This window comes from Cherax quadricarinatus, chromosome 14 (genome assembly GCF_038502225.1).
Source record: "Cherax quadricarinatus isolate ZL_2023a chromosome 14, ASM3850222v1, whole genome shotgun sequence".
In the NCBI taxonomy this organism is placed as follows: Eukaryota; Metazoa; Arthropoda; class Malacostraca; order Decapoda; family Parastacidae; genus Cherax; species Cherax quadricarinatus.
In genome coordinates, this window is record NC_091305.1 from 13,649,044 (window position 1) to 13,671,543 (window position 22,500).

At 43.3% G+C, this 22,500-nt stretch overlaps 1 protein-coding gene across 1 annotated transcript in view; it reads right to left on the reverse strand.

Annotated features, from left to right (window-relative positions):
- LOC138852703 (protein doublesex-like) overlaps nucleotides 1-22,500 on the reverse strand; it is a 398,114-nt gene that overhangs the window by 71,332 nt on the left and 304,282 nt on the right. The gene's annotated exons all lie outside the window — the stretch shown is intronic.

Here is a 22,500-nt window from a genome sequence, read left to right on the forward strand (position 1 = left end):
AGGAAGGAGGAAAGTGAGGAGGGAGGAGAGAAAGTGAGGAAGGAGGAGAGAAAGTGAGGAAGGAGGAGAGAAAGTGAGGAGGGAGGAGAGAAAGCGAGGAAGGAGAGAAAGTGAGGAGGGAGGAGAGAAAGTGAGGAAGGAGGAGAGAAAGTGAGGAGGGAGGAGAGAAAGTGAGGAGGGAGGAGAGAAAGTGAGGAAGGAAAAGATAAAGGGAGAAGGGAGGAGAGAAAGTGAGGAGGGAGGAAAGAAAGTGAGGAGGGAGGAAAGACGGGGAAGGAGGAGAGAAAGTGAGGAGGGAGGAAAGAAAGTGAGGAAGGAGGAGAGAAAGTGAGGACGGAGGAGAGAAAGTGATGAAGGAGGAGAGAAAGTGAGGAAGGAGGAAAGTGAGGAGGGAGGAGAGAAAGTGAGGAAGGAGGAGAGAAAGTGAGGAAGGAGGAGAGAAAGTGAGAAGGGAGGAGAGAAAGTGAGGAAGGAGGAGAGAAAGTGAGAAGGGAGGAAAGAAAGTGAGGAGGGAGGAAAGAAGGCGAAGGAGGAGAGAAAGTGAGGATAGAGGAGAGAAAGTGAGGAGGAAGGAGAGAAAGTGAAGAAGGAGGAGAGAAAGTGAGGAGGGAGGAGAGAAAGTGAGGAAGGAGGAGAGAAAGTGAGGAGAGAGGAAAGAAAGTGAGGAGGGAGGAAAGAAGGTGAAGGAGGAGAGAAAGTGAGGAGGGAGGAGAGAAAGTGAGGAAGGAGGAGAGAATGTGAGGAAGAAGGAAAGAAAGTGAGGAGTGTGTAGAGAAAGTGAGGCGGGTGTGAGAGAAACTGTGGTGGGAGCAAGATAAAGTGAGGAGGGAGGAAGAGAAAGGGAGGAGAGAGGAGAGAATGTGAGGAGAGAGGTAGAGAAAGTGAGAAGAGAGAAGAGAAAGTGAGGAGGGAGGAGAGAAAGCGAGAAGTGAGGAAGGAGGAGAGAAAGTGAGGAGGGAGAGAGAGAAAGTGAGGAGGGAGGGAGAGAAAGCGAGGAAGGAGGAAGAGAAAGTGAGGAGAGAGGGAGGGAGAGAAAGTGAGGAGGGAGGAGAGAAAGTGAGGATGGAGAAGAGAAAGTGAGGAGGGAGAGGGAGAGAAAGTTGAGGAGAGGAGGGAGAGAAAGTGAGGAAGGGAGGAAGAGAAAGTGAGGAGGGAGGGAGGGAGAGAAAGTGAGAAGGGAGGAGAGAAAGTGAGGAGGGAGGAGAGAATGTGAGGAGGAGGGGGAGAGAAAATGAGGAGGGAGGAGAGAATGTGAGGAGGAGGGGAGAGAAAATGAGGAGGGAGGAGAGAAAGTGAGGAGGGAGAAAAGAAAGTGAGGAGCGAAGAAGAGAAATTGAGGAGGAAGGGAGACAAAGTGAGGAGGGAGGGAGAGAAAGTGAGAAGGGAGGAGAGAAAGCGAGGAGGGAGAAAAGAAAGTGAGGATCGAGGAAGAGAAATTGAGGAGGAAGGGAGACAAAGTGAGGAGGGAGGAGAGAAAGTGAGGAGGGAGGAGAGAATATGAGGGGGAGGAGAGAAAGTGAGGAGGGGGGAGAGAAAGTGAGGAGGGAGAAAAGAAAGTGAGGAGCGAGGAAGAGAAATTGAGGAGGAAGGGAGACAAAGTGAGAAGGGAGGAGAGAAAGTGAGGAGGGAGGAGAGAATGTGAGGAGGGAGAAAAGAAAGTGAGGTTCGAGGAAGAGAAATTGAGGAGGAAGGGAGACAAAGTGAGGAGGGAGGAGAGAAAGTGAGGAGGGAGGAGAGAATGTGAGGAGGAGAGGGAAGAGAAAATGAGGAGGGAGGAGAGAAAGTGAGGAGGGAGAAAAGAAAGTGAGGAGCGAGGAAGAGAAATTGAGGAGGAAGGGAGACAAAGTGAGGAGGGAGGAGAGAAAGTGAGGAGGGAGGAGAGAATGTGAGGGGAAGGAGAGACCGTGAGGCGGGAGGAGAGAAAGTGAGGCGAGCGGAGAGAAAGTGAGGAGGAAGTGAGAGAGGGAGTGAGGGAGGGGGATGAGATGGGTTTTGATAGGCTACAGCGTCACCTACCTGAGTGAGCGTGCTAATGGCACCTGCTTATATTACACCATCTGTCAAACACAGACACTAGAGGGAGGGAGCCAGGGTAGACAATAGAGAGGGAGACAGAGACAAATACTAGAGAGAGGGAGACAGAGACAAATACTAGAGAGAGGGAGACAGAGACAAATACTAGAGAGAGGGAGACAGAGACAAATACTAGAGAGAGGGAGACAGAGACAAATACTAGAGAGAGGGAGACAGAGACAAATACTAGAGAGAGGGAGACAGAGACAAATACTAGAGAGAGGGAGACAGAGACAAATACTAGAGAGAGGGAGACAGAGACAAATACTAGAGAGAGGGAGACAAAGACACAAGAGACACAGGTACAGACACTAGTGTCTAGTGTCTGTCTCTGTCTTCTTCTCTAATGTTTGTGCCTTAGAAAACTTACCTAACCTTATTATAACAAGAGCAGTATAATTTAGCCTAACCCAACTGAAAATATTTTAGATAAGTTTACAATAATTTAATAAGAGGCAAACAACGTTTTTTGCGAAATTATTGCATACACAAATTTTCGCTTGCCTTATTCGGCAAGAAGTGCATTGCTATTTAACCCAAAATCGCAAGTTTTACCTACACACACACACACACACACACACACACACACACACACATATATATATATATATATGTATATATATATATATATATATATATATATATATATATATATATATATATATATATATATATATATATATATATATATATATATATATATATATATATATATATATATATATATATATATATATATATATATATATATATACATCAAAACTAATTCCATCTGAATTTTGCAAATGGTAGTCAAGAATTCCTGATAATTGGTAATTAAGAGATTTTGATAATTGGCGTGTCTAAAGCCCTCGTTTCAATAATATTGATGTGGATAATTAATCACGTGGCAGCTCATATCAATATAATTCCCTTCAGCAATTATTTCCTGTATGTCTGTAGATATATTGGTTAAGATAATTTATTTATAATACTTGGTGATTAAGAACCTATAATTATTCTGGTCGGTATAATTATCCTTGTCAGTATAATTATTATCGTCAGTATAATTATTCTCGTCAATATAATTATCCTCGTCAATATAATTATCCTCGTCAATATAATTATCTTCGTCAATATAATTATCCTCGTCAATATAATTATCCTCGTCAATATAATTATCCTCGTCAATATAATTATCCTCGTCAATATAATTATCCTCGTCAATATAATTATCCTCGTCAATATAATTATCCTCGTCGATATAATCACACAAAAGGTCAACATCCGTCTTCAGGTCCCCAACACATCTTGTTTACTTCCCATTTCACTTCAAAAAATATCGAACAGCAATGGAGCATGTTGGAGGTCGCGAGTGTGAGGAGACGAGAGAGAGAGAGAGAGAGAGAGAGAGAGAGAGAGAGAGAGAGAGAGAGAGAGAGAGAGAGAGAGAGAGAGAGAGAGAGAGAGAGAGAGAGAGAGAGAGACAGAGAGACAGACAGACAGACAGACAGAGACAGAGACAGAGAGACAGAGAGACAGAGAGTCTGAGGGAGTATGTCAGGTCAGGAGAGGAAAGTACACATGCAACCGTCGTGGGGTAAGGAGAGGCCAGGAGCCAGCCAAGGCCAGGGTCAAGTCACGGGTGTTCTGAAGACTAGAACACTTGATAGTGTTCCTTAATAACTTGCGGGTTAAATGTGAATTGTCCCAGTGTTGTGACTTCCGGTGATCGTAGTTACTACAGACGAGTCAAAAATCTGTACTCTTTTTCCTACAAAAAAAAATCGACTTTCCGCAAAATTCATAACCATGCAAGTGTTGAGGTTCAGTGCAACGGCTGCCGTCGCTGCAGTGCAATATTCAACAGCATCTTCGTAGGTGACATTCACATGTTACAGAAGCTTTAGCCGTGTGGCTGACTACTACCATTAGCTACATATATATATATATATATATATGTATTAAGTTTTTTATTAACACATCGGCCGTCTCCCACCAAGGCAAGTTGGCCCGAGAAAGAAAAACTTTCATCATCATTCACTCCATCACTGTCTTGCCAGAGGCGCGCTTACACTACAGTTATAAAACTGCAACATTAACACCCCTCCTTCAGAGTGCAGACACTGTACTTCCCATCTCCAGGACTCAAGTCCGGCCTGCCGGTTTCCCTGAATCCCTTCATAAATGTTACCTTGCTCACACTCCAACAGCACGTCAAGTCCTAAAAACCATTTGTCTCCATTCGCTCCTATCTAACACGCTCACGCATGCTTGCTGGAAGTCCAAGCCCCTCGCACACAAGACCTCCTTTACCCCCTCCCTCCAACCTTTCCTAGGCCAACCCCTACCCTGCCTTCCCTCCACTACGGATTTATACACTCTTGAAGTCATTCTATTTTGTTCCATCCTCTCTACATGTCTGAACCACATAAACAACCCCTCCTCAGTCCTCTGGATAATAGTTTTGGTAATCCCGCACCTCCTCCTAATTTCCAAACTACGAATTCTCTGCATTATATTCACACTACACATTGCCCTCAGATATAACATATCCACTGCCTCCAGCCTTCTCCTTGTTGCAGCATTCACCACCCATATTTCACAACCATATAAGAGGATTGGTATTATATATATATATATATATATATATATATATATATATATATATATATGTCGTGCCGAATAGGCAGAACTTGCGATCTTGGCTTAAATAGCAACGCTCATCTTGCCATATAGACAAGTGAAAATTTGTGTATGCAATAATTTCGCCAAAATCATTCTGAACCTAACGAAAAAAATATATTTCACTGTGTTTGTTTAGTATTAAATTATTGTAAACAAATCTAAAATATATTTAGTTGGGTTAGGCTAAAATAAATTGTTCTTGTTATAATAAGGTTAGGTAAGTTTTCTAAGATTCTTTTGGTGCAAAATTAAAAATTTTTACATTAACATTAATGAAAAAAATATATCTTTAAACGTATAAGAGAAAATTTTAGAAAGGACTTAATTTTAAATGAGTTCTTGCTAATTGACCAGTTTTACATATTCGGCACGACATATATAGTCTCTTTCCCTTATTTCAGCCGGCTACAGCAAACCCTCAATTCTTTTGTTTGGAGAACATGAAATTCAATCATCAGAGGGTGTTCAGCAGGGTGACCCACTTGCTCCACTTCTCTTCTGCTTGGCAGTAAGAGAACTAACTTCCAGCCTACGCAGTGAGCTCAATATCTGGTACCTGGATGACGGCACTCTGGCAGGTACTGAAGAGTCCCTCGTGGGGGACCTACAACTGGTGAAAACACAGGGAGAAGACTTGGGACTCATCCTCAATCCCTCCAAGTGTGAAATCATCACAGCGAACCAGGAAATAATCAATGCTGTGCGAAGAATCCTCCCGGAAGTCTCAACTACCACTCCGTCCAACAGTACCCTCTTGGGGGGACCGCTGGGTCACCAGGCCATCGATACTGTCCTGAGGGACAAATTGAATGACCTGATGAGAATGGAGGAGAGAATAAGCGATCTTGATGCCCATGATGCTCTGTATCTCCTCACAAGGTGTCTTACTATGCCAAGACTCACTTACTTCTTGAGGTGTGCACCCTCTTTTGACAACCCAACACTCGATGAATATGACGCACACCTGAGATCAACTTTTAAGAAGGCACTGAACCTGTCACTAGAGGATGAGCAATGGGATCAGGCAACCCTCCCAGTGCGACTGGGAGGTATAGGGGTGCGCAAAGCAACGCATGTTGCTTTACCTGCTTTTCTGTCTTCGTGTTTGGCTTCCAGTGCATTAGTCAAGAAGATAGTGCCCGAACGCTTGAGAGACGTGGTAGGAGCTCAAGACCCCAGGTTTACTGAAGCAGCGATTCGGTGGGACACCCTTACAGACTCCTCCAGTAGACCAGCTCCTCCCAAAGAGCACAAACAGTCCCACTGGGACAAACCGATCATGGAAAAAATCGCCAACACAATGCTCTCCAATGCTTCAGGAAAGGACAAAGCTCGTCTCCTGGCAGTGAAGGCACCACACTCAGGAGATTTCCTTCTAGCTGTTCCCAATTCCTCCCTGGGCACTCGACTCGACCCACAGGCCATTCGGATTGGTGTTGCTCTTCGCCTAGCCGCCCCCATCCTCACCGAACATAGGTGTATTTGCGGCAGGGCGACAGCTGATCAATTCGGACTTCATGGTCTCGTGTGTCACACAGCAGAAGGGAAGTATGCCAGACATGAGGAGGTCAATGACATCATAAAGAGAAGCCTCGCCACAGCCCGTTGCCCAGCTCAACGGGAACCCCAAGTACAGAGGTCTGATGGAAGTCAAAAGCGTCCTGATGGAGCCACTATGCTACCCTGGAAGGATGGAAAGCAGATTGCCTGGGACTACACCTGTGCCGCCACATTGGCAGACACCTACTTGCCATACTCTGTAGTGGAAGGGGGTGGAGCTGCCAGCCACAGGGAGACCCAGAAGATCCGCAAATATGAAGACCTTCCCCCTTGCTATAACTTCATCCCAATAGGGTCGGAGACCCTTGGAGCATGGGGCAAGTGTGCTCTAAAGTTCCTCAAAGAGCTGGGTGAAAAGCTCATCATAGAAACCAAGGACCCTGGAGGTTACCTGGAGGTTATTCCGGGGATCAACGCCCCCGCGGCCCGGTCCATGACCAGGCCTCCCGATGGATCAGGGCCTGATCAACTAGGCTGTTACTGCTGGCCGCACGCAGTCCAACGTACGAGCCACAGCCCGGCTGATCCGGCACTGACTTTAGGTATCTGTCCAGCTCTCTCTTGAAGGCAGCCAGGGGTTTATTGGCAATTCCCCTAATGCTTGATGGGAGGCTGTTGAACAGTTTTGGGCCCCGGACACTTATGGTGTTTTCTCTTAGTGTACCAATGGCGCCCCTACTTTTTATTGGGGGCATTTTGCATCGCCTGCCCAGTCTTTTACTTTCGTAGGGAGTGATTTCTGTGTGCAGATTTGGGACCATTCCTTCCAAGATTTTCCAAGTGTAGATTATGATATATCTCTCCCTCCTGCGTTCCAACGAGTACAAGTCAAGTGCTTCCAAGCGTTCCCAGTAGTTAAGGTGCTTGACAGAACTTATACGTGCAGTAAAGGATCTCTGTACACTCTCTAGATCTGCGATTTCACCTGCTTTGAATGGAGATGTTAATGTACAGCAGTATTCCAGCCTAGAGAGAACAAGTGATTTGAAAAGGATCATCATGGGCTTGGCATCTCTCGTTTTGAAAGTTCTCATTATCCATCCTATCATTTTCTTTGCACGTGCGATCGTGGCACTGTTGTGATCCTTGAAAGTGAGATCCTCAGACATTACTACTCCCAGGTCCCTTACATTATTTTTCCGCTCTATTGTATGGCCGGAGTCAGTAGTATACTCTGTTCTAGTTATTATCTCCTCCAGTTTTCCATAACGGAGTAGTTGGAATTTGTCCTCATTGAACATCATATTGTTTACCGTTGCCCACTGGAAAACTTTGTTTATATCTTCTTGGAGGTTAACCGCGTCCTCAGCAGATGACAGCCTCATGCAGATCCTAGTATCATCCGCAAAGGATGATACGGTGCTGTGGTGTATATCTCTGTTTATGTCTGATATGAGGATAAGGAATAAGATGGGGGCGAGTACTGTGCCTTGTGGAACAGAGCTCTTCACTATGGCAGCCTCCGATTTAACTCTGTTGACCACTACTCTTTGTGTTCGATTTGTTAGGAAGTTGAAGATCCATCTCCCCACTTTCCCAGTTATTCCTTTAGCACGTATTTTATGGGCTATTACGCCATGATCGCATTTGTCAAATGCTTTTGCAAAGTCTGTGTATATTACATCTGCATTCTGATTTTCTTCCAGTGCATCCAAGGCCATGTCATAGTGATCCAGTAGTTGTGAGAGGCAGGAGCGACCTGCCCTGAACCCATGTTGCCCTGGATTGTGCAGATTTTGGGAATCCAGGTGATTTGCAATCCTGCTTCTTAGCACTCTTTCAAAGATTTTTATGATGTGGGACGTCAGAGCTATTGGTCTATAGTTCTTAGCTAATGCTTTGCTGCCACCTTTATGGAGTGGGGCTATATCCGTTGTTTTAAGTGACTGTGGAATTTCACCCATGTCCAAGCTCCTCCTCCATAGTGTACTTAGGGCACGCGAGAGGGGTTTCTTGCAGTTCTTAATGAAAACACGGAGTTAGGGTAATGTCGGAAATCTGGCATACATTTATGGAGTTTTGAGGCTCATTCATGAAGAAATCATTTGGGTCGTCGATCCTCAGACCGATTAGTGGTTCACTAAACACAGAGTCGTACTGGGATTTCAATATTTCACTCATTTCCTTGTTGTCATCTGTGTAAGTCCCATCCTGTCTGAGTAAGGGCCCGATACTAGATGTGGTATTTGCCTTGTTTTTGGCATATGAAAAGAAATATTTTGAATTTCTTTCAATTTCACTAATAGCTTTAAGCTCCTCCTGCCTCTCCTGGTTCCTGTAAGAGTCATTTGTTGTTGAAGTTGTATTTTGTGAAGACACCTTCACAGGTACATGCATTCTGCTGATCAGGACCCCTATGCATGTACGTCTGGACTTCGATTAGATTGTGATCGGAATTAGTTGTTTTTGATATTCTTATGTCTCTTATCAGGTCCTCATTATTTGTGAAGATAAGGTCAAGTGTGTTTTCTAGTCTTGGTGGCTCCACTATCTGCTGGCTTAAGGTGTGTTTTTCGCAGAGACTTAGTAGCTCATGTGTGTGTGACCTTTCATCTGCGCTACCTCCGGGGATTGTTTCAGCTATAACATTATTTGCTACATTGCCGGGACGACATTAAACTACCGCCAAAACTCCTCGCGCCAAAACTCCCTTCCCGCCAAAACTCACTTCCCGCCAATACCCTTCCCGCCAAAACTCCTCTCGCGCCGAGGCCGCCCAATTTTCAGAATTCTTTCAATATCAAACTGACGAAGGATGGGGGAGGAAGGGGAAAAAAAAACACCTTACCCGGGGAGGCACACATTTTCTTCCCCTATAGACAGACCACGGGAAGAATTTTAACTTAATTGTTTTAGAAGTGAGAGGCAGCGGGTCTTTTGGTGTAATTACTGGGTAGGAAATTTTTCAACCAGGTGTCAGCGGGGACCCACTTTGATCACTCCTGATATAAGTGAATTTGTGCAAGGTGTTAGAGACGCTACTGGTGACGTTACTGGTGAGGTTACTGGTGACGCTAATGGTGACGTTACTGGAGACATTACTGGAGATGTTACTTGTGACGTTACTGGTGACGTTACTGGTGAGGTTACTGGTGACGCTACTGGCGACGTTACTGGAGACATTACTGGAGATGTTACTTGTGACGTTACTGGTGACGTTACTGGAGACATTGCTGGAGATGTTACTGGTGACGTTACTGGTGACGTTACTGGAGATGTTACTGGTGACGTTACTGGAGATATTGCTGGAAATGTTACTGTTGACGTTACTGGTGACGTTACTGGAGATGTTACTGGTGGCGTTACTGGAAACATTACTGGAGATGTTACTGGTGATGTTACTGGTGACATTACTGGAGATGTTACTGGTGACGTTACTGGAGACGTTACTGGAGATGCTACTGGAGATATTATTGGTGACCTTACTGGTTACGTTACTGGTGACGTTACTGGTGACGTTACTGGTGACGTTATTGGATACGTTACTGGTGACTTTACTGGTGACTTTACTGGAGATGTTACTGGTGACGTTACTGGTGACGGTACGGGAGATGTTACTGGTGACGTTACTGGTGACTTTACTGGAGATGTTACTGGTGACATATATATATATATATATATATATATATATATATATATATATATATATATATATATATATATATATATATATATATATATATATATATATATATATATATATATATATATATATATATGTAAATATATTTTTTTTTTTTTTTATTATCACACTGGCCGATTCCCACCAAGGCAGGGTGGCCCGAAAAAGAAAAACTTTCACCATCATTCACTCCATCACTGTCTTGCCAGAAGGGTGCTTTACACTACAGTTTTTAAACTGCAACATTAACACCCCTCCTTCAGAGTGCAGGCACTGTACTTCCCATCTCCAGGACTCAAGTCCGGCCTGCCGGTTTCCCTGAACCCCTTCATAAATGTTACTTTGCTCACACTCCAACAGCACGTCAAGTATTAAAAACCATTTGTCTCCATTCACTCCTATCAAACACGCTCACGCATGCCTGCTGGAAGTCCAAGCCCCTCGCACACAAAACCTCCTTTACCCCCTCCCTCCAACCTTTCCTAGGCCGACCCCTACCCCGCCTTCCTTCCACTACAGACTGATACACTCTTGAAGTTATTCTGTTTCGCTCCATTCTCTCCACATGTCCGAACCACCTCAACAACCCTTCCTCAGCCCTCTGGACAACAGTTTTGGTAATCCCGCACCTCCTCCTAACTTCCAAACTACGAATTCTCTGCATTATATTCACACCACACATTGCTCTCAGACATGACATCTCCACTGCCTCCAGCCTTCTCCTCGCTGCAACATTCATCACCCATGCTTCACACCCATATAAGAGCGTTGGTAAAACTATACTCTCATACATTCCCCTCTTTGCCTCCAAGGACAAAGTTCTTTGTCTCCACAGACTCCTAAGTGCACCACTCACCCTTTTCCCCTCATCAATTCTATGATTCACCTCATCTTTCATAGACCCATCCGCTGACACGTCCACTCCCAAATATCTGAATACATTCACCTCCTCCATACTCTCTCCCTCCAATCTGATATCCAATCTTTCATCACCTAATCTTTTTGTTATCCTCATAACCTTACTCTTTCCTGTATTCACTTTCAATTTTCTTCTTTTGCACACCCTACCAAATTCATCCACCAATCTCTGCAACTTCTCTTCAGAATCTCCCAAGAGCACAGTGTCATCAGCAAAGAGCAACTGTGACAACTCCCACTTTATGTGTGATTCTTTATCTTTTAACTCCACGCCTCTTGCCAAGACCCTCGCATTTACTTCTCTTACAACCCCATCTATAAATATATTAAACAACCACGGTGACATCACACATCCTTGTCTAAGGCCTACTTTTACTGGGAAATAATTTCCCTCTTTCCTACATACTCTAACTTGAGCCTCACTATCCTCGTAAAAACTCTTCACTGCTTTCAGTAACCTACCTCCTACACCATACACCTGCAACATCTGCCACATTGCCCCCCTATCCACCCTGTCATACGCCTTTTCCAAATCCATAAATGCCACAAAGACCTCTTTAGCCTTATCTAAATACTGTTCACTTATATGTTTCACTGTAAACACCTGGTCCACACACCCCCTACCTTTCCTAAAGCCTCCTTGTTCATCTGCTATCCTATTCTCCGTCTTACTCTTAATTCTTTCAATAATAACTCTACCATACACTTTGCCAGGTATACTCAACAGACTTATCCCCCTATAATTTTTGCACTCTCTTTTATCCCCTTTGCCTTTATACAAAGGAACTATGCATGCTCTCTGCCAATCCCTAGGTACCTTACCCTCTTCCATACATTTATTAAATAATTGCACCAACCACTCCAAAACTATATCCCCACCTGCTTTTAACATTTCTATCTTTATCCCATCAATCCCGGCTGCCTTACCCCCTTTCATTTTACCTACTGCCTCACGAACTTCCCCCACACTCACAACTGGCTCTTCCTCACTCCTACAAGATGTTGTTCCTCCTTGCCCTATACACGAAATCACAGCTTCCCTATCTTCATCAACATTTAACAATTCCTCAAAATATTCCTTCCATCTTCCCAATACCTCTAACTCTCCATTTATATATATATATATACATATATATACATATATATATATATATATATATATATATATATATATATATATATTATATATATATATATATATATATATATATATATATATATATATATATATATATATATATATATATATATATATATATATATGTGTGTGTGTGTGTGTGTGTGTGTACTCACCTAGTTGAGGTTGCAGGGGTCGAGTCCAAGCTCCTGGCCCTGCCTCTTCTCTGGTCGCTACTAGATCACTCTCCCTGAACCTTGAGCTTTATCATACCTCTGCTTAAAGCTATGTATGGATCCTGCCTCCACTACATCGCTTCCCAAACTATTCCACTTCCTGACTACTCTGTGGCTGAAGAAATACTTCCTAACATCCCTGTGATTCATCTGTGTCTTCAACTTCCAACTGTGTCCCCTTGTTGCTGTGTCCCATCTCTGGAACATCCTGTCTTTGTCCACCTTGTCAATTCCTCTCAGTATTTTGTATGTCGTTATCATGTCCCCCCTATCTCTCCTGTCCTCCAGTGTCGTCAGGTTGATTTCCCTTAACCTCTCCTCGTAGGACATACCTCTTAGCTCTGGGACTAGTCTTGTTGCAAACCTTTGCACTTTCTCTAGTTTCTTTACGTGCTTGGCTAGGTGTGGGTTCCAAACTGGTGCCGCATACTCCAATATGGGCCTAACGTACACGGTGTACAGGGTCCTGAACGATTCCTTATTAAGATGTCGGAATGCTGTTCTGAGGTTTGCTAGGCGCCCATATGCTGCAGCAGTTATTTGGTTGATGTGCGCTTCAGGAGATGTGCCTGGTGTTATACTCACCCCAAGATCTTTTTCCTTGAGTGAGGTTTGTAGTCTCTGGCCCCCTAGACTGTACTCCGTCTGCGGTCTTCTTTGCCCTTCCCCAATCTTCATGACTTTGCACTTGGTGGGGTTGAACTCCAGGAGCCAATTGCTGGACCAGGTCTGCAGCCTGTCCAGATCCCTTTGTAGTTCTGCCTGGTCTTCGATCGAATGAATTCTTCTCATCAACTTCACGTCATCTGCAAACAGGGACACTTCGGAGTCTATTCCTTCCGTCATGTCGTTCACAAATACCAGAAACAGCACTGGTCCTAGGACTGACCCCTGTGGGACCCCGCTGGTCACAGGTGCCCACTCTGACACCTCGCCACGTACCATGACTCGCTGCTGTCTTCCTGACAAGTATTCCCTGATCCATTGTAGTGCCTTCCCTGTTATCCCTGCTTGGTCCTCCAGTTTTTGCACTAATCTCTTGTGTGGAACTGTGTCAAACGCCTTCTTGCAGTCCAAGAAAATGCAATCCACCCACCCCTCTCTCTCTTGTCTTACTGCTGTCACCATGTCATAGAACTCCAGTAGGTTTGTGACACAGGATTTCCCGTCCCTGAAACCATGTTGGCTGCTGTTGATGAGATCATTCCTTTCTAGGTGTTCCACCACTCTTCTCCTGATAATCTTCTCCATGACTTTGCATACTATACATGTCAGTGACACTGGTCTGTAGTTTAGTGCTTCATGTCTGTCTCCTTTTTTAAAGATTGGGACTACATTTGCTGTCTTCCATGCCTCAGGCAATCTCCCTGTTTCGATAGATGTATTGAATATTGTTGTTAGGGGTACACATAGCGCCTCTGCTCCCTCTCTCAGGACCCATGGAGAGATGTTATCTGGCCCCATTGCCTTTGAGGTATCTAGCTCACTCAGAAGCCTCTTCACTTCTTCCTCGGTTGTGTGTACTGTGTCCAGCACTTGGTGGTGTGCCCCACCTCTCCGTCTTTCTGGAGCCCCTTCTGTCTCCTCTGTGAACACTTCTTTGAATCTCTTGTTGAGTTCCTCACATACTTCACGGTCATTTCTTGTTGTCTCTCCTCCTTCCTTCCTTAGCCTGATTACCTGGTCCTTGACTGTTGTTTTCCTCCTGATGTGGCTGTATAACAGCTTCGGGTCAGATTTGGCTTTCGCTGCTATGTCGTTTTCATATTGTCGTTGGGCCTCCCTTCTTATCTGTGCATATTCATTTCTGGCTCTACGACTGCTCTCCTTATTCTCCTGGGTCCTTTGCCTTCTATATTTCTTCCATTCCCTAGCACACTTGGTTTTTGCCTCCCTGCACCTTTGGGTGAACCATGGGCTCATCCTGGCTTTTTCATTATTCCTGTTACCCTTGGGTACAAACCTCTCCTCAGCCTCCTTGCACATTGTTGCTACATATTCCATCATCTCATTAATTGGCTTCCCTGCCAGTTCTCTGTCCCACTGAACCCCGTTCAGGAAGTTCCTCATTCCCGTGTAGTCCCCTTTCTTGTAGCTTGGCTTCATTCGTCCTGGCCTTCCTGCTTCCCCCTCCACTTGTAGCTCTACTGTGTATTCGAAGCTTAAAACCACATGATCGCTGGCCCCAAGGGGTATTTCATATGTGATGTCCTCAATATCTGCACTACTCAAGGTGAATACTAGGTCCAGTCTTGCTGGTTCATCCTCTCCTCTCTCTCCTGGAGTGTCCCTTACGTGTTGGTACTATAAGTTTTCTAGTACCACCTCCATCATCTTCGCCCCCATGTGGTTCAAAGATCTCCAAATCTATTTCCTTGTGGTTAAAGTCACCCATGATCAGGAGCTTTGCCCTGCATGCATGAACCATTCTGACAACTGCAGCCAGTGTGTCAACCATCACTCTATTGCTCTCATCATACTCTTGATTTGGTAATCAAATATCCTAAATTTATTAGAGACAGATATAACACACATTGTAGATATATATCCAGATATACTCTAGTTAAGCCTTTTGGGGCTTAGCTCTTGCGTCCATATACTTTACCACTACGCTCCACACGGTGGAAATGCGGTGTACAATAAACTGGCTGCTTCGGTGGCAATATCTCATACACAATCTATTTAAAAAGACCAGGGATCGCTGATTAGCGTATTTTATAAGCAATGCGAATTTTTCTGTGAAATAAGTGGAGTATGCCGAGTGTGAACGGCTTCTAACTTTATTGATAGTTGTAGCTGACGAGCAGGCTGATTCCTCTAACTTTACGATGTGTTGATTAGAATTTAGAGGAATAAGACAGGTGTTTGCAGCAGTCAGCTATAATAATATATAGGAATAAAACAGGTATGCAGCAGTTAGCTATAATAATTTAGAGGAATAAGACAGGTGTGCAGCAGTCAGCTATAATAATTACCGAAACATTTCACTCGGATAAATTAGACACGTGCGACGCTTGGGTATCTTTACTGAGGGAACGTTTCTCCACACAGTGACTTACTTCATCAGTCCTATACAAAGGAGAATGGTGAATATCAGGAGGAGTGTGAGGTAATCAGTCCCTCAAGGCTGAGGGACTGATGAAATCACTGTGTGGAGTAACGTTCCGTCAGGAAAGAGACCCAAGTGTTGCACATGTGTCTAATTTATCAACTTGTTCTCTGAACCATTTATCTACATTCTTTATTCGGATACAGAGGAACTAAATGTGGAAGCAGCAGCAGCAGCAACAACAGCAACAACAACAGCAGCAGCAACAGCAGGAACAACAGCAGCAGCAACAACAGCAGCAACAGCAGCAACAACAGCAGCAACAACAACAGCAGCAGCAACAGCAGGAACAACAGCAGCAGCAACAACAGCAGCAACAGCAGCAACAACAGCAGCAACAACAACAGCAGCAGCAACAGCAGCAACAACAGCAGCAACAACAACAGCAGCAGCAACAGCAGGAACAACATCAGCAGCAACAACAGCAGCAAAAACAACAGCAGTAGCAACAGCATGAACAACAACAGCAGCAACAACAGCAGCAGCAACAACAGCAGAAACAGCAGCAACAGTTTCGTTTGTATTACGCGCCATTATTATAAAGAGGAAAATTTACCCATATATCGACATAGTTAATAAACTTAGAATTGTTAGATTCCGTCCATTACCTGAAGAATTTTATATTACAGTGATAACAGATGACACAGCAGTGATAACAGATGACACAGCAGTGATAACAGATGACACAGCAGTGATAACAGATGACACAGCAGTGATAACAGATGACACAGCAGTGATAACAGATGACACAGCAGTGATAACAGATGACACATCAGTGATAACAGATGACACAGCAGTGATAACAGATGACACAGCAGTGATAACAGATGACACAGCAGTGATAACAGATGACACAGTTACAAAAAACGCGATTCTAAAAGCTTAGAGATCTCCAGTGAATACTAGAAAGGACTGCCCTTCTAGCATCCAGCCTGTTACTGGGTTTTCGTAACAATTAGTCAGTATCCTTGTCCAATTATCCATTAGAATTCAATAAGAATTAATAGTGCTTCAGGATTACAACTGGTAGGCTACTAACTAGAGAAATTAAAATTTAATAAATTTATTAAGTTAAGTTGTCTAGGCGTATATATCAAATTAAATTAAATTAATCACAGTAATCAAAATAATATTAATCACTTCTCTCGTGTACAGTATTATTGTGCTGAAAGCACATATCACATATTTATGTCTTAAGTACCGTCTGGTACATTAACATTTAATAATACAATATACAAATAAGTTTGTGTGTATGTGTGTAAGTGCTCTAAGTAGTTCGCTATGTCTCACGACTCGACTAGACTTAAACAAGTGACTGACAAAGTCCTCAAATAAACTAACTTCTTGACCAACTGGCAATCAGAACAGTCTGCTTGAACAATAAAAAGAATGCTAAGCCCAATAGCAATATAACAAGCAACTGCGACACAGAATCAGGAACAAGGAGATAATATAACGACACTAAGTAGGGACCATCAGCAGATCCTCCACAAAAGTCACAAAACTCCCATACTACTGAATCTAAGTTCAGCATAAGAAAATCCCCGACTGTGACAGTACACAGATACCAGTACAAATTAGGTCAGAAGCTACAGCTCAGGACCTGAGTTGCTCAGAGTGTCTATGCGACACACAACCTCAGTACAACGTCGAAAATCACTAAGTCTATACAATGTTCTGTGAACAGAGTCTCACAGAACCTAACGAGACAGAGACGATCTTCCAACAAGGGCCAATAAGGGAGATTTAGGCACCTGTCAGGAATACGTCCAACCACCCAGCGAGTCTAGACCAGACTGAATACTTCAGGCGAGGTGAGTGCACCCCCCCCCCTCGATCACGTGATAGCTCCGTGGACAGTTGCTGCTCAGCAACAACGAGAAGCCGGCAGAGTAACGAGCAAAGAGCGATAATTACAGTAGTTAGACAATCAAGACTTGAACTGAGCACATAATATGTTACATCCTACCTAACAAAAGTAAATAAGTCAAATAATAATATAAACCACTATATTTACGATTTAGCTATTATGGAAAATATGAGCAATATAAAATTATATGAAAAGGTAATATACATTATGAAAATAATATACATATATATATACATATATACATCATATACATTGTAACCCATTCAGGGGTTGATGACACAGCAATGATAACAGAAGACACATCATTGATAACAGATGACACAGCAGTGATAACAGAAGACACATCAGTGATAACAGATGACACAGCAGTGATAACAGAAGACACATCAGTGATAACAGATGACACAGCAGTGATAACAGAAGATACATCATTGATAACAGATGACACAGCAGTGATAGCAGAAAACACATCAGTGATAACAGATGACACAACAGTGATAATAGAAGACACAGCAGTGATAAGAGATGCCACAGCAGTGATAAGAGATGCCACAGCAGTGATAACAGATGCCACAGCAGTGATAACAGATGACACAGCAGTGATAACAGATGAGAGAGCAGTGACAACAGATGACACAGCAGTGATAAGATGACACAGCAGTGATAATATATGACACATTAGTGATAACAGATGACACAGCAGTGATAACAGATGACACAGCAATGATAACAGAAGACACATCATTGATAACAGATGACACAGCAGTGATAACAGAAGACACATCAGTGATAACAAATGACACAGCAGTGATAACAGAAGACAGGTAATTGATAACAGATGAAACAGCAGTGACAACAGAAAACACATCAGTGATAACAGATGACACAGCAGTGATAACAGAAGACACAGCAGTGATAACAGATGACACAGCAGTGATAACAGAAGACACATCAGTGATAACAGATGACACAGCAGAGATAACAGATGACACAGCAGTGATAACAGATGAAACAGCAGTGATAACGGAAGACACATCAGTGATAACAGATGACACAGCAGTGATAACAGAAGACACATCAGTGATAACAGATGACACAGCAGTGATAACAGAAGACACATCAGTGATAACAGATGACACAGCAGTGATAACAGAAGACACATCAGTGATAACAGATGACACAGCAGTGATAACGGAAGACACATCAGTGAAAACAGATGACACAGCAGTGATAACAGAAGACACATCATTGATAACAGATGACACAGCAGTGATAACAGAAAACACATCAGTGATAACACATGACACAGCAGTGATAACAGAAGACACAGCAGTGATAACAGATGACACAGCAGTGATAACAGATGACACAGCAGTGATAACAGATGAAACAGCAGTGACAACGGAAGACACATCAGTGATAACAGATGACACAGCAGTGATAACAGATGGCACAGCAGTGATAACAGATGCCACAGCAGTAATAACAGATGCCACAGCACTGATAACAGATGACACAGCAGCGATAACAGATGACACAGCAGTGATAACAGATGCCACAGCAGTGATAACAGATGACAGAGCAGTGATAACAGATGACACAGCAGTGATAACATATGACACAGCAGTGATAACAGATGCCACAGCAGTAATAACAGATGCCACAGCACTGATAACAGATGACACAGCAGCGATAACAGATGACACAGCAGTGATAACAGATGCCACAGCAGTGATAACAGATGCCAGAGCAGTGATAACAGATGACACAGCAATGATAACAGAAGACACATCATTGATAACAGATGACACAGCAGTGATAACAGAAGACACATCAGTGATAACAGATGACACAGCAGTGATAACAGAAGACACATCAGTGATAACAGATGACACAGCAGTGATAACAGAAGATACATCATTGATAACAGATGACACAGCAGTGATAGCAGAAAACACATCAGTGATAACAGATGACACAACAGTGATAATAGAAGACACAGCAGTGATAAGAGATGCCACAGCAGTGATAAGAGATGCCACAGCAGTGATAACAGATGCCACAGCAGTGATAACAGATGCCACAGCACTGATAACAGATGACACAGCAGCGATAACAGATGACACAGCAGTGATAACAGATGCCACAGCAGTGATAACAGATGCCAGAGCAGTGATAACAGATGACACAGCAATGATAACAGAAGACACATCATTGATAACAGATGACACAGCAGTGATAACAGAAGACACATCAGTGATAACAGATGACACAGCAGTGATAACAGAAGACACATCAGTGATAACAGATGACACAGCAGTGATAACAGAAGATACATCATTGATAACAGATGACACAGCAGTGATAGCAGAAAACACATCAGTGATAACAGATGACACAACAGTGATAATAGAAGACACAGCAGTGATAAGAGATGCCACAGCAGTGATAAGAGATGCCACAGCAGTGATAACAGATGCCACAGCAGTGATAACAGATGACACAGCAGTGATAATATATGACACATTAGTGATAACAGATGACACAGCAGTGATAGCAGATGACACAGCAGTGATAACAGATGACACAGCAGTGATAACAGATGCCACAGCAGTGATAACAGATGACACAGCAGTGATAACAGATGACACAGCAATGATAACAGAAGACACATCATTGATAACAGATGACACAGCAGTGATAACAGAAGACACATCAGTGATAACAAATGACACAGCAGTGATAACAGAAGACACGTAATTGATAACAAATGACACAGCAGTGACAACAGAAAACACATCAGTGATAACAGATGACACATCAGTGATAACAGATGACACAGCAGTGATAACAGATGACACAGCAGTGATAACAGAAGACACATCAGTGATAACAGATGACACAGCAGAGATAACAGATGACACAGCAGTGATAACAGATGAAACAGCAGTGATAACGGATGACACATCAGTGATAACAGATGACACAGCAGTGATAACAGATGACAGAGCAGTGATAACAAATGACAGAGCAGTGATAACAGATGACACAGCAGTGATAACATATGACACAGCAGTGATAACAGATGCCACAGCAGTGATAACAGATGCCACAGCAGTGATAACAGATGACACAGCAGTGATAACAGATGCCACAGCAGTGATAACAGATGCCACAGCAGTGATAACAGATGCCACAGCAGTGATAACAGATGACACAGCAGTGATAACAGATGCCACAGCAGTGATAACAGATGCCACAGCAGTGATAACAGATGACACAGCAGTGATAACAGATGCCACAGCAGTGATAAGATATGCCACAGCAGTGATACCAGATGACACGGCAGTGATAACAGATGACACAGCAGTGATAACAGATGACACAGCAGTGATAAGATGACACAGCAGTGATAACAGATGCCACAGAAGTGATAACAGATGACACAGCAGTGATAACAGATGACAGAGCAGCGACAACAGATGACACAGCAGGGATAAGATGACACAGCAGTGATAACAGATGACACATTAGTGATAACAGATGACACAGCAGTGATAACAGATGCCACAGCAGTGATAACAGATGACACAGCAGTGATAACAGATGCCACAGCAGTGATAACAGATGACACAGCAGTGATAACAGATGACACAGCAATGATAACAGAAGACACATCATTGATAACAGATGACACAGCAGTGATAACAGCAGGCACATCAGTGATAACAGATGACACAGCAGTAATAACAGAAGACACATCAATGATAACAGATGACACAGCAGTGATAACAGAAGACACATCAGTGATAACAGTTGACACAGAAGTGATAGCAGAAGACACATCAGTGATAGCAGATGACACAGCAGTGATAACAGATGACACAGCAGTGATAACAGATGACACAGCAGTGATAACAGATGACACAGCAGTGATAACAGATGCCACAGCAGTGATAACAGATGACACAGCAGTGATAACAGATGACACAGCAGTGATAACAGATGACACAGCAATGAAAACAGATGACACAGCAGTGATAACAGATGCCACAGCAGTGATAACAGATGCCACAGCAGTGATAACAGATGACACAGCAGTGAAAACAGATGACACAGCAGTGATAACAGATGCCACAGCAGTGATAACAGATGCCACAGCAGTGATAACAGATACCACAGCAGTGATAACAGATGACACAGCAGTGATAACAGATGACACAGCAGTGATAACAGATGACACAGCAGTGAAAACAGATGACACAGCAGTGATAACAGATGCCACAGCAGTGATAACAGATGACACAGCAGTGATAACAGATGACACAGCAGTGATAACAGATGCCACAGCAGTGATAACAGATGACACAGCAGTGATAACAGATGACACAGCAGTGATAACAGATGACACATCAGTGATAACAGATGACACAGCAGTGATAACAGATGACACAGCAGTGATAACAGAAGACACATCAGTGATAACAGATGACACAGCAGTGATAACAGATGACACAGCAGTGATAACAGATGACACAGCAGTGATAACAGATGACACAGCAGTGATAACAGATGACACAGCAGTGATAACAGATGACACAGCAGTGATAACAGATGCCACAGCAGTGATAACAGATGCCACAGCAGTGACAACAGATGACACAACAGTGATAACAGATGACACAGCAGTGATAACAGATGACACAGCAGTGATAACAGATGTCACGGCAGTGAAAACAGATGACACAGCAGTGATAAGATGACACAGCAGTGATAATAGATGCCACAGCAGTGATAACAGATGACGCAGCAGTGATAACAGATGACACAGCAGTGACAACAGATGACACCGCAGTGATAAGATGACACAGCAGTGATACCAGATGACACATTAGTGATAACAGATGACACTGCAGTGATAACAGATGCCACAGCAGTGATAACAGATGACACAGCAGTGATAACAGATGCCACAGCAATGATAACAGATGACACAGCAGTGATAACAGATGACACAGCAGTGATAACAGATGATACATCAGTGATAACAGATGACACAGCTGTGATAACAGATGACACAGCAGTGATAACAGATGCCACAGCCGTCATAACAGATGACACAGCAGTGATAACAGATGACACAACAGTGATAACAGGTGACACAGCAGTGATAACAGATGACGCAGCAGTGATAACAGTTGACACATCAGTGATAACAGATGACACATTAGTGATAACAGATGACACATTAGTGATAACAGATGGCACAGCAGTGATAACAGATAGCACATCAGTGATAACAGATATCACATTAGTGATAACAGATGA